The sequence below is a fragment of the Hordeum vulgare genome, chromosome 6H (assembly GCF_904849725.1).
Source record: "Hordeum vulgare subsp. vulgare chromosome 6H, MorexV3_pseudomolecules_assembly, whole genome shotgun sequence".
NCBI classification, from domain to species: domain Eukaryota; kingdom Viridiplantae; phylum Streptophyta; class Magnoliopsida; order Poales; family Poaceae; genus Hordeum; species Hordeum vulgare.
In genome coordinates this window covers 310758376-310768454 of record NC_058523.1, presented here as the reverse complement: position 1 = coordinate 310768454, position 10079 = coordinate 310758376, and the positions used below count along the sequence as shown (strand labels likewise).

The 10079-nt window shown below is 39.3% G+C and overlaps 1 long non-coding RNA gene across 1 annotated transcript; it reads right to left on the bottom strand.

Annotated features, from left to right (window-relative positions):
* Nucleotides 1-281: 281 nt before the first annotated feature.
* On the bottom strand, nt 282-3240 carry LOC123404321. Its single transcript, XR_006611742.1, has 2 exons — nt 2807-3240; nt 282-510 (listed from the first exon to the last, which is right to left on the bottom strand). It is a non-coding gene; the product is annotated as an uncharacterized LOC123404321 (long non-coding RNA).
* Between the last annotated feature and the right edge of the window lie 6839 nt (nt 3241-10079).

Below are 10079 nucleotides of genomic sequence, written 5' to 3'. Positions count from 1 at the left end.
TCGTTGTTGCACATCTTATTAAGGTAAACAAAATAGCCACCCTATTTACTCATGAGGAAAATATTCGCTACTAGTATTCTGAAGTTATTTCCTTTCTCTTTAGAGGGTGAAGCCAATGAACGCTTTAATACTCTTGCTCCTGGTGGTGTGTGTAGTTCTAAGGATATGATTTACTACTTCTCTGAAAAATATTTTCCTCCTCATAAGAAACAATCTTACTTATGTAGTGACCCGACTCGAAAAGAGTCAAGCCTTTGTGTATCTGTGCCATCCCTGGATCGTGCTAGCACACACAATACATCAGTGAATATAACAGAGTTCATTCACACATGATTTATTAGTCGCAATCTCATATAGAGTAACTATTACAAAAATAACTTGGCTAAAATCCAACTCATGAGATAGCGCTATCCTAATCCTGCGGAAGCCTGAAGGTAGCTGAGGCCATCCAACTCCAAAGGGCAACACCGAGCATAGGACGTAGACCTCACACTTCGGTAGAGAAAACCTCTGCAACATGAGACATTGGAGCCGTGTAGGTCAGCATATGGAATATGCTGGAAATCACACAAAATAAGAAATGATACAAAAATTGCTATCCCAACGATATGCATCTCGTTGATGGTGGCGAAGGTCTCAGTTTACGTAAAAGCAAGTTTTTTCTGTACAAGAAATGGGCATCATGAAATTACTACAATATGTCGGTAGTTTAATGTGATGGTTCCGCCAACCAAATCTCATGACCCAATTATTATATTGACCCTCATCAATTATCATCAAGTGTGGTGTTGAGAGTTCCTGATAGTATCATTTCCACAGGCTTAATTGTCTATAACAGGGGACACGGCTAATCGATTAGGTTTAACACTTTGTAGAGTTTTGCACACTTTTCCCTCACGATTTGTTCCCTCCGTTTATGTCCCCGCACTTCAGGGTGTTTGAGAACCGGACGACCAAAACATGGTCTTTCAAAGAGTTTCCCTAACCCCCGGTTAAGAGTTCAGGTTTGATTTACCACTAAGATGAACCAAGCTAGAGCCCTTAATGACCTGCGGTTGCACTGGTAATCTTCCAGTCGTGAAATATACATCCGTCTCTTTGAGTCTGGGTGGAGTTGTCTGCTGGTAACTCTCTAATAGGGTTAGTTTCACTCCTCTGAGATCTTCCGGGGGCGCCTATCAATGGTTCACAAACAATGGGTATTCCAGTGGCCTACCAAGGTGCACATCCATTGGGTACTCTAGGGAGCCTATTTCCAAATCCACCTAGTAGCTAGGTGTATTAAAGTTTTTCTTGAATCATGAAGTCTTCATCTCCTCAAGGTAGCCTTGATCATCATGAAGTGGTATTCATCATCTTGAATTCTTCCTCATCCAAGACACTCACAACTCCCATGTAAGACTCAACCAAAACCCTGTCTACTTAAGCGTAGAATCAAATAAAAGATTCGTCCCCGGGTCGGGTTAACATGAGATTTGTGGGGGTGTCCTACCTCGTGATACTACTCAACAAGTTTAATACTCCTATTGCATGCATGATGGAAAATATCATCTAATGCAAAGAAAAGTTGGGTAAAACATGATCAAATGACTTTCCTCGATGATGGACTTGAAACTCTAAAGCTTCATAATAACAAGCTTTGCACTCCAGATAATCTAACAAAACAAACAATTCACACAATAAGAAAATATATTCACAAACATTAAATAACATTGAGTAAAAATAATAATAAAACAATCAAGAAAAACAATAATGAAATCAAAGGAAGCCAAAAAATATCCAAAGAAAACTAGAGAGAAACCAACTGACACGAATTCTATCATAACAATACTAAATTACTCTAAAAACTCAAATGATAGCAAAGAAACTAATTATAAAACTACTTAATAGCAATCAATTTAATAAACAAATAACTAGTAAAAGGAAATACTTAATAGCTAAAATCGCTATCTAGTTATCACCAAAACAACTATAATAACAATAAAAATACTAGCACTATATTAAATTATTATAAAAGATAATATATTTCTAATTAACAGAAAATACAATAAAAATATCTTAAAGTGGCAAAAACAATAAATTTGTGCCTACAAAACAATTCTGTTTACTCTAGTTAAATAACTAAACAACAATACAACAAAATAGTAGCTAAAACAAGAATAATTAATTAATTTTTTTATCTACTATAGTCTAATAGAAGCATATAACCACATGTAAAAATATATAAAAAGAATTAACTATTTTATTTTCAATCAATAAATAAATGACTAAAATAACTATATAAACAAAATAGTACTATTTTAGCTCAAACCTAATTCAAACAAAACTAAAGATAAATAACTCAATGCTACTAGATAGGCCAAACAATAACAAAACAATGGCAAAAAGAATCTATCAAAAATATATTATGAAACTCAAGTTATTGCCAAATTGGTGATTTGAGGAAATTTGAACCGATTCAAATTTAAATTATTCAAATTTGAAAACTATTTTACTATTCAGAGAGTAGATCACATAATCAACACAATGAATAAAGAATCACTGAGAAATGCTAAATAACCTAAAAGATATTAAGGTCTAAAAGAAACTATTTCTGAAAAACAACACAGAAACTGAAATAAAGAAAAACTATGGGACGACTAAAGCCTACATGGCAGTGCCCTAGTGGCTGCGGGTGCGTGTGCGCTAAAGTAAACACGCGGTCAACCGCATCCAAAAATAAAATGATTCGCTGCAAACAAAAACACACTAACTTCTCTAGAGCATCACATCTGGATCGGACGGAGAAGGAGAGAGGGGAGCTCACACAGGGCAGGGGCAATCTTCGTCGTGTCTTCGACGAGGGTGCTTCGAGCGACGGTCGTCCTGGCTGCTCCAGTGGTCATCCGACGAGGGCAACGACACCATACGATGAGGCGGAGCGAGGCGGGAAGTTTGGTGGAGACGAGGGGGGTCGGGGAGCCAGAGGGAGTGGGGCGAGATCAAGGACATTGGCGCGAGAGTGGAGCTCCGACGAGCAATATCGAGAGTGAGAGCGTTTTTGCGAGGGGGATTCGGGGCGGCATCGAGCAGCGATGCAAGGGGCTTTATAGGGGCGAGGACGTGAGCTCGGGCGGCAATAGATCGGCGAGGAGATCGCATGGGATTTGATTCCGACGGAGCTGAGGCGAGATTTGGAAGGTGACCGCATGGGGTGGGATTTGGTCGGGCGTGTCCCCATGTCAAAAGTGAGGAAAAGGAAAATCAGTCGACTCGCCAATCCGATGCCGATTCGGCATGGCGGGCAAGTTGGCTGGGTCATGGTTGAGCTAACACGACGCTTTGCTGGACAAGGGCTCCGGCCATTTTTTTCTTTTTAAAATCTTTTTTCCTTTTAAAACACAGATGTAAAACGAATAAAAAGGAATAAATAAAAACTCGTATATAGGCATATTATATACTAAATTTTTCAAAAAAATAAACTCTACAAGATGAACATATTTCCAATAATTTCTGAAATACTTTTAAAAACAAATATTTTAAAAATTTCAAAATATGACTTTGATCCAAAGAACAAATATTTTCCAAATGTTTTTTTTGAGTTAATAATTTCAAAAGTGATTCAAATTTGCCCCTCATTTTGGGAGTGTCATATTTCTCCTCTCAGAATATTGAATTTGGGCAAGATAATTTGAAGTCATTCAAAAAAATGAAATAGAACCAATTATGAAAAAAATTCCAAGTAGATGATTTCAATAGTCTTCAAATCCGAATTTGAAATCCTTCATTTGAAGAAGTTATATCATCGTATTTCTATGATTTGAATTGCATGAATTTTAATTCAAAAGCAAAAAAGGAAAGTCATTTTATTCCCTCTCATTCCAAAGTTTTTTAAATTTTCAAATTTCAATCAATCATTCAAACAAGTAAAACATATAATTGATTATTATAACTTTCCAAAATTTGGGATGTTACACCTTATAGGAAATAATGAACTTTGTACAAGTTGAGGAAGAACATCTCCCTCAAGCTCGTGTGTGTGTGTGTGGGGGGGGGGGGGTTATCTAGTTGTTAAATGACGTGCCTGATCATCCACTTAAGAAAAAGGAAATATTTGATATATTTTATAATGGGTTGACACATGCTTCTAATGATTACTAGATAGATCATATATGTGATGGTTTTGTTTCTAGGGAACGAACTATTGAGCACGCTCAAGAGTTATTGGATAATCTACTAAAGAACGATGATAATTGCACACTCCTTGAACCACCACCTAAATCTCTCCCGAAGAAAATATGTATTTTGTTTCTTAGTCGAGAAGATATGCAAAAAGAAAAGAAACCTATGAAATAGAAAGGGATTGAATTTGAAGATGTTAAAAATTGACAACCTATTGAAGAATACATGGACTTTATATCCCGTCACATATAATAGAGGAACATCTCTTTGTAGATTTGATGAGGGTGATACTCCTTTTACTAAGCCTCCTAGCCAATGCTTGGATGAATTTGATGACTTTATTCTTAAGAAAGAAAATGTTAATGGATACATTAGGAGTCAACTAAATTGTAATGCTATTACGATTGAACGCTTAAGTGATATGATATTTAGAATTGAGAATGATGTTAAGGGATTATGGAAACATTCATCTACAGTTGATACTCAATTAGAACAAGTATCTAAATCACAAAAACATTTACTTAATGAGATGAACAATAACATGCATGATAATGTTGTTAGAGTAATGACCAGAGTAGGTAAAATGACTTAGGAACCTTTGTATCGTGAAGGTCATCCTAAAAGAATTGAACAACATTCTCAAATAGTTGGTAAGGATGCACCTAGTTCGCCTAGAAAAAAGAAAAAGAAAAGTAACAAACATAATTCTAGTGAACCTACCTTGAAAAAAAAACCCGAGAACCCTAATAGTGTTTCTATTTCTGGTGCCGAGACTCAATCTCGGAATGAGTATTTGTCTAGTGATTCCGATAATGAAAATAACGATGCTAATGATGATCACAATGATACTCGGCCAGACAAGGATAAAGAATCCGACAAAGATGTGGAAATAGAATCTATAGTAGAGCTTGGTAACCCACCTACTAAGAATTAAATGTATGACAAAAAATATTCCTTGCTAGAAAACATGGTAAAGAGAGGGAACCTTGGGTTCAAAAACCTATGCCATTTCATAGCAAGGTTGTGAAACATAAAGATGAAGAGGCTTTTAATCACTTTGTGGAATTGCTTAGGCCCTTGTATCTTCACACTCCTTTGACTTTAATTATGAAAACACCTCCTTATGCTAAATACATGAAGGATATTATCACCAATAAAAGAAAAATATCGGAGGCTGAGATCTCTACTAGGCTCGCAAACTACTCCTAAAATGGAAAAGTACCTCACAATTTAGGAGACACGGGAATACCTATTGTACTGTGTTCCGTCAAAAAAATTTAGTTAGAACTGCTTTATATGATTTGGGAGCTGGTGTTAGAGTCATGCCTTTCTCTTTATATAGAAGACTTGTTTGAGTAAGCTAACACCCACTAAAATCTCTTTGCAAATGGCTAATAACTCAACTCCTTTGCCTATCAGTATTGTGAGGATTTTCATGTTGTTGTTACTAATGTTACTATCTTGATGGACTTCCTTATTATCGGCATGCCCGAGGAAAATAATATGTTGATTATCCTTGGTAGAACTTTTTTGAACACGGCATGGGATGACTTATTGATTACGAAAATAGCAAGGTTACTTTTGATGTCAGTGGCAAAGAGCACACAATACATTTTCTAAGGAAACAAAATCAAATGAATAGTATCAACTCCATTGAAAAGATCATGACAATTACCATGGGAATATTTGAATTCCCTCTTCTGGTTCCTGAAAGGATATATCAAGTCATTAGTATTGGAACTATTCCAATTTGATTGAGGCAACTTAGTGCTATACAAAGATACTTCAGTTTTATGATAATCGAAAGTAGTTTGTTAATGATACCTAATTAACCTTGTTATTGAATTCCTTTTGAGAGACATACGATCGATGAATCCAATAATCATAACCTTCTATAACTTTAGGATAATTTCTATTTTACTAGTTTAGTAAATTAAAAATCCTTATTTAGTTTGCCTTCTGAATTTTCCATGTAATAAAAAATGTCCCCAAAATAAAAGTCCTCAACATGACCTGAAAATAAAGCATGATTTTTTAGAATATTTGAAAAACAATTGGTACTAAACACACCCTAGGGGTGCACCTGTGAGCTACAAGCTCACATGGCGCATGTGCCGCCCCCCTTGGCACACCATGTGGGCTTATGGGTCCCACATGGACCCACTCACTTGGTGCACCTGCCCACTTGTTCTCCTACCTCAAAAAATCATTATTTCTTCCATTCTCGAGTTATTCCTCATTTTCGTGCAGTTTTCAAAATCTTTGCTTGGAGCGCCATTTCTGAAACTGTTCAGGGAAATTGCTTCTTGGTATGTGACTCCTCCAATGATCTAATTGTTGGGGGAACATTGCATGGGAAACAAAATATTTCCTATGAACACTCAAGATCAATCTATGGAGATTAATAGCTACGAGAGGGGAGTGTATCTACATACCCTTGTAGATTGCTAAGCTGAAGCGTTAATAACGTGGTTGATGTAGTCGTACACTTCATGATCCAATAACGATCCAAACCGATCCATCATCGAATGGACAACACCTCCGCATTCAGCACACGTGCGGCTCGATGAAGTCTCCTCCTTATTGATCCATAAATCAAGGAGGAGAATTATATGGGATCACAACTAGCATACCAGCATGGTGGTGATGGTGGTCGCACTGATTCCAGCAGGGCTTCACCAAGCACTAGTGAAAAACAGATCTGTGGAGGAACGGGGTAACGGGAGGGAGAGGGTTGTCGCCGGGGCGTGGGATTTTTGTATCCAGACCTCCCCCTCTCCTCTACTATATATAGGAGGTAAGGGGGAGGGTTAGGTTGCATCCCTTGGCCCCTCCTCCAAGGAGGGCCCGCGGCTAGGGTGGAGTCCTCCCGCCACAAGGAAGGGAGATTTGCCCCTCCTCCAAGGCACCTCTGGGGAGTCTCGTCCCTTTGGTACTCTTGCCCCCAAGCCCAATTCGCCCCTAGGGTCTGGTGCCCGTGTCCTAGGGTGGCTAGGGTGCCACCCCTACACGCCATGTGGGCACATGAGGCAGCTGGACCCCCCCCCCCCCGATGGACCCCGGAACCCTTTCGGCACCACGGTACACCATCGGTAATTCCCGAAACTTTTTCGTAGGCAAAATAGGACTTCCCATATATAAATCTTTACCTCCAGACCATTTAGGAACTCTTCGTGACTTCCGGGATCTCATTCAGGACTCAGAACAACATTCGATCACAAACGTACATATCCCAATACTACTCTAGCATCAATCGAGCGTTAAGCATGCAGACCCTATTGTTTCGAGAATCATGTGGACATGATCGAGGCACCTCTCTGGTGAATAACCAATAGCGAGGCATCGATGCCCATATTGGTTCCCACATATTCCATGAAGATCATTATCGGTCGAACCATGATGTCTAGGATTTAGACAATCTCGTATGCGGTTCCCTTTGTCCAGCGATATGTTACTTGCCCAAGATTCGATCGTCGGTATCTCCATACCTAGTTCAATCTCGTTACTGGAAAGTCTCTTTACATGTTCTGCAACACAAGATCCCATGACTAACTCCTTAGTCACATTTCTTGCAAGCTTCTTGTCATGTTGTATTACCCTGTGGGCCCAGAGATACCTCTACGTCATACGGAGTGACAAATCCCAGTCTCGATCTATCCCAACCCAACAGACACCCTCGAAATACATGTATAGCATCTTTATGATCACCCAATTACGTTGTGACGTTTGATACACACAATTCATTCCTCCGGTGCCACGGAGTTGCATGATCTCATGGTCTTAGGAACAGATACTTGACATGTAGAAAGCAATAGCAATTAACTTAATGATATGATCACATGCTATGCTTATGGTTGGGTCTTGTCCATCACGTTATTCTCCTAGTGATGTCATCCCATTATGAAATGACAACTTATGTCTATGGTTAGGAAACCTTAACCATCTTTGATCAGCGGGATACTCTAGTAGAGGCTTACAAGGGACTCCGTGTTGTCTATGTATCCACACATGTATCTTAGTTTCCAATCAAGAAAATTATAGCATGGATAATAAACGATTATCATGAACAAGGAAATATGATAATAACCAATTTATTTTTGCCTCTAGGGTATTTTTCCAATAGTCTCCAGATACGTCTCCAACGTATCTATAATTTTTGATGGTTTCATGCTATTATCTTGTCAAACTTTGGATGTTTTGTATGCCTTTTATATCTTTTTTGGGACTAACTTATTAACTCAGTGCCAAGTGCCAGTTCCTGTTTTTCCGTGTTTTTGACCCTTTTCAGAGGAGGATTTTAAACGGAGTCCAAACGGAACGAAAATTCCAAAAAGATTTTTTCCGAAATATAAGAAGATCGGGAAGCTTGAGAACCTAGGCAAGGGGTCTCCAGGGACCCCCACAAGCCCCCTAGCCGCGGCCAGGGGGCATGACTCCCAGGCTTTTGGGCTCCCTGGGCCTCCCCTGCCCTAGGTCTTTCGCCTATATATTCCCATAAATTCCAGAAAAAATCACGAGATCATCAAAAGTACTTTTCCGCCGTCCCAAGCTTCTGTCTCCGCAAGATCCCATCTGGGGCATGTTCTGGTGCCCTGTCAGAGGGGGGATTCGAATGCGGAGGGCTTCTTCATCAACACCACGACCTCTCTGATGATGCGTGAGTAGTTCACCATAGACCTACGGGTCCATAGCTAGTAGCTAGATGGCTTCTTCTCTCTCTTGGATCTTCAATAGAAAGTTCTCCATGATCTTCATGGAGATCTATCCGATGTAATCTTCTTTTGCGGTGTGTTTGTGGAGATCCGATGAATTGTGGATTTATGATAAGATTATCTATGAATCTTATTTGAGTTTCTTCTGATCTCTTATATGCATGATTTCATATCCTTGTAATTCTCTTCGAATTGTGGGTTTTGTTTGGCCAGCTTGATCTATGATTCTTGAAATGGGAGAAGTGCTTGGTTTTGGGTTCATACCATGCGGTGACCTCACCCATTGACAGAAGGGGTAGCGAGGCACGCATCGTGTCGTTGCCATCAAGGGTAAAAAGATGGGGTTTTCATCATTGGTTTGAGATTATCCCTCTACATCATGTCATCTTGCTTAAGGCGTTACTCTGCTCGTCATGAACTCAATACACTAGATGCATGCTGGATAGCGGTCGATGTGTGGAGTAATAGTAGTATATGCAGAAAGTATCGGTCTACTTGTCTCGGACGTGATGCCTATATGTATGATCATTGCCTTAGATATCGTCATGACTTTGCGCGGTTCTATCAATTGCTCGACAGTAATTTGTTCACCCATCGTAATATTTGCTATTTTGAGAGAAGCCTCTAGTGAACACTATGGCCCGGGTCTACTCCACACCATATTTTCAGCCTTACTCTTTTACTTCGTTGCACTTTCCGCCTTTAGATCTCACTTTGCAATCAATCTTGAAGGGATTGACAACCCCTTTATAGCGTTGGGTGCAAGCTCGTTTGTGTTTGCACAGGTACTCTGGACTTGACGAGATTCTCCTACTGGATTGATACCTTGGTTCTCAAACTGAGGGAAATACTTACTGCTCCTGTGCTGCACCACCCTTTCTCTTCAAGGGAAAAACCAAAGCAAGCCCAGCCTCCGTCAACGTGTCAATCTCTGGCACTGTTGTCTGTTGCCGCAGCATCTCCCACTTGCACTAGAGTCAATAATCTAGTTCACATCACCATGTGATTAACACCCAATGAGTTGTGAGGTTTGATAATGTTTTTCTTGTGAGAGAGGTTTTAGTCAACGAGTCTGCAACATTCAGATACATGTGTACTTTGGAAATCACTATGTTATACTGTAGATGCTGCTAAAACGTTCCACTCAGAACTATTCCAAATGACATATCGACTATATGAATCCAATTTTCTACTGAGAGTTGTACG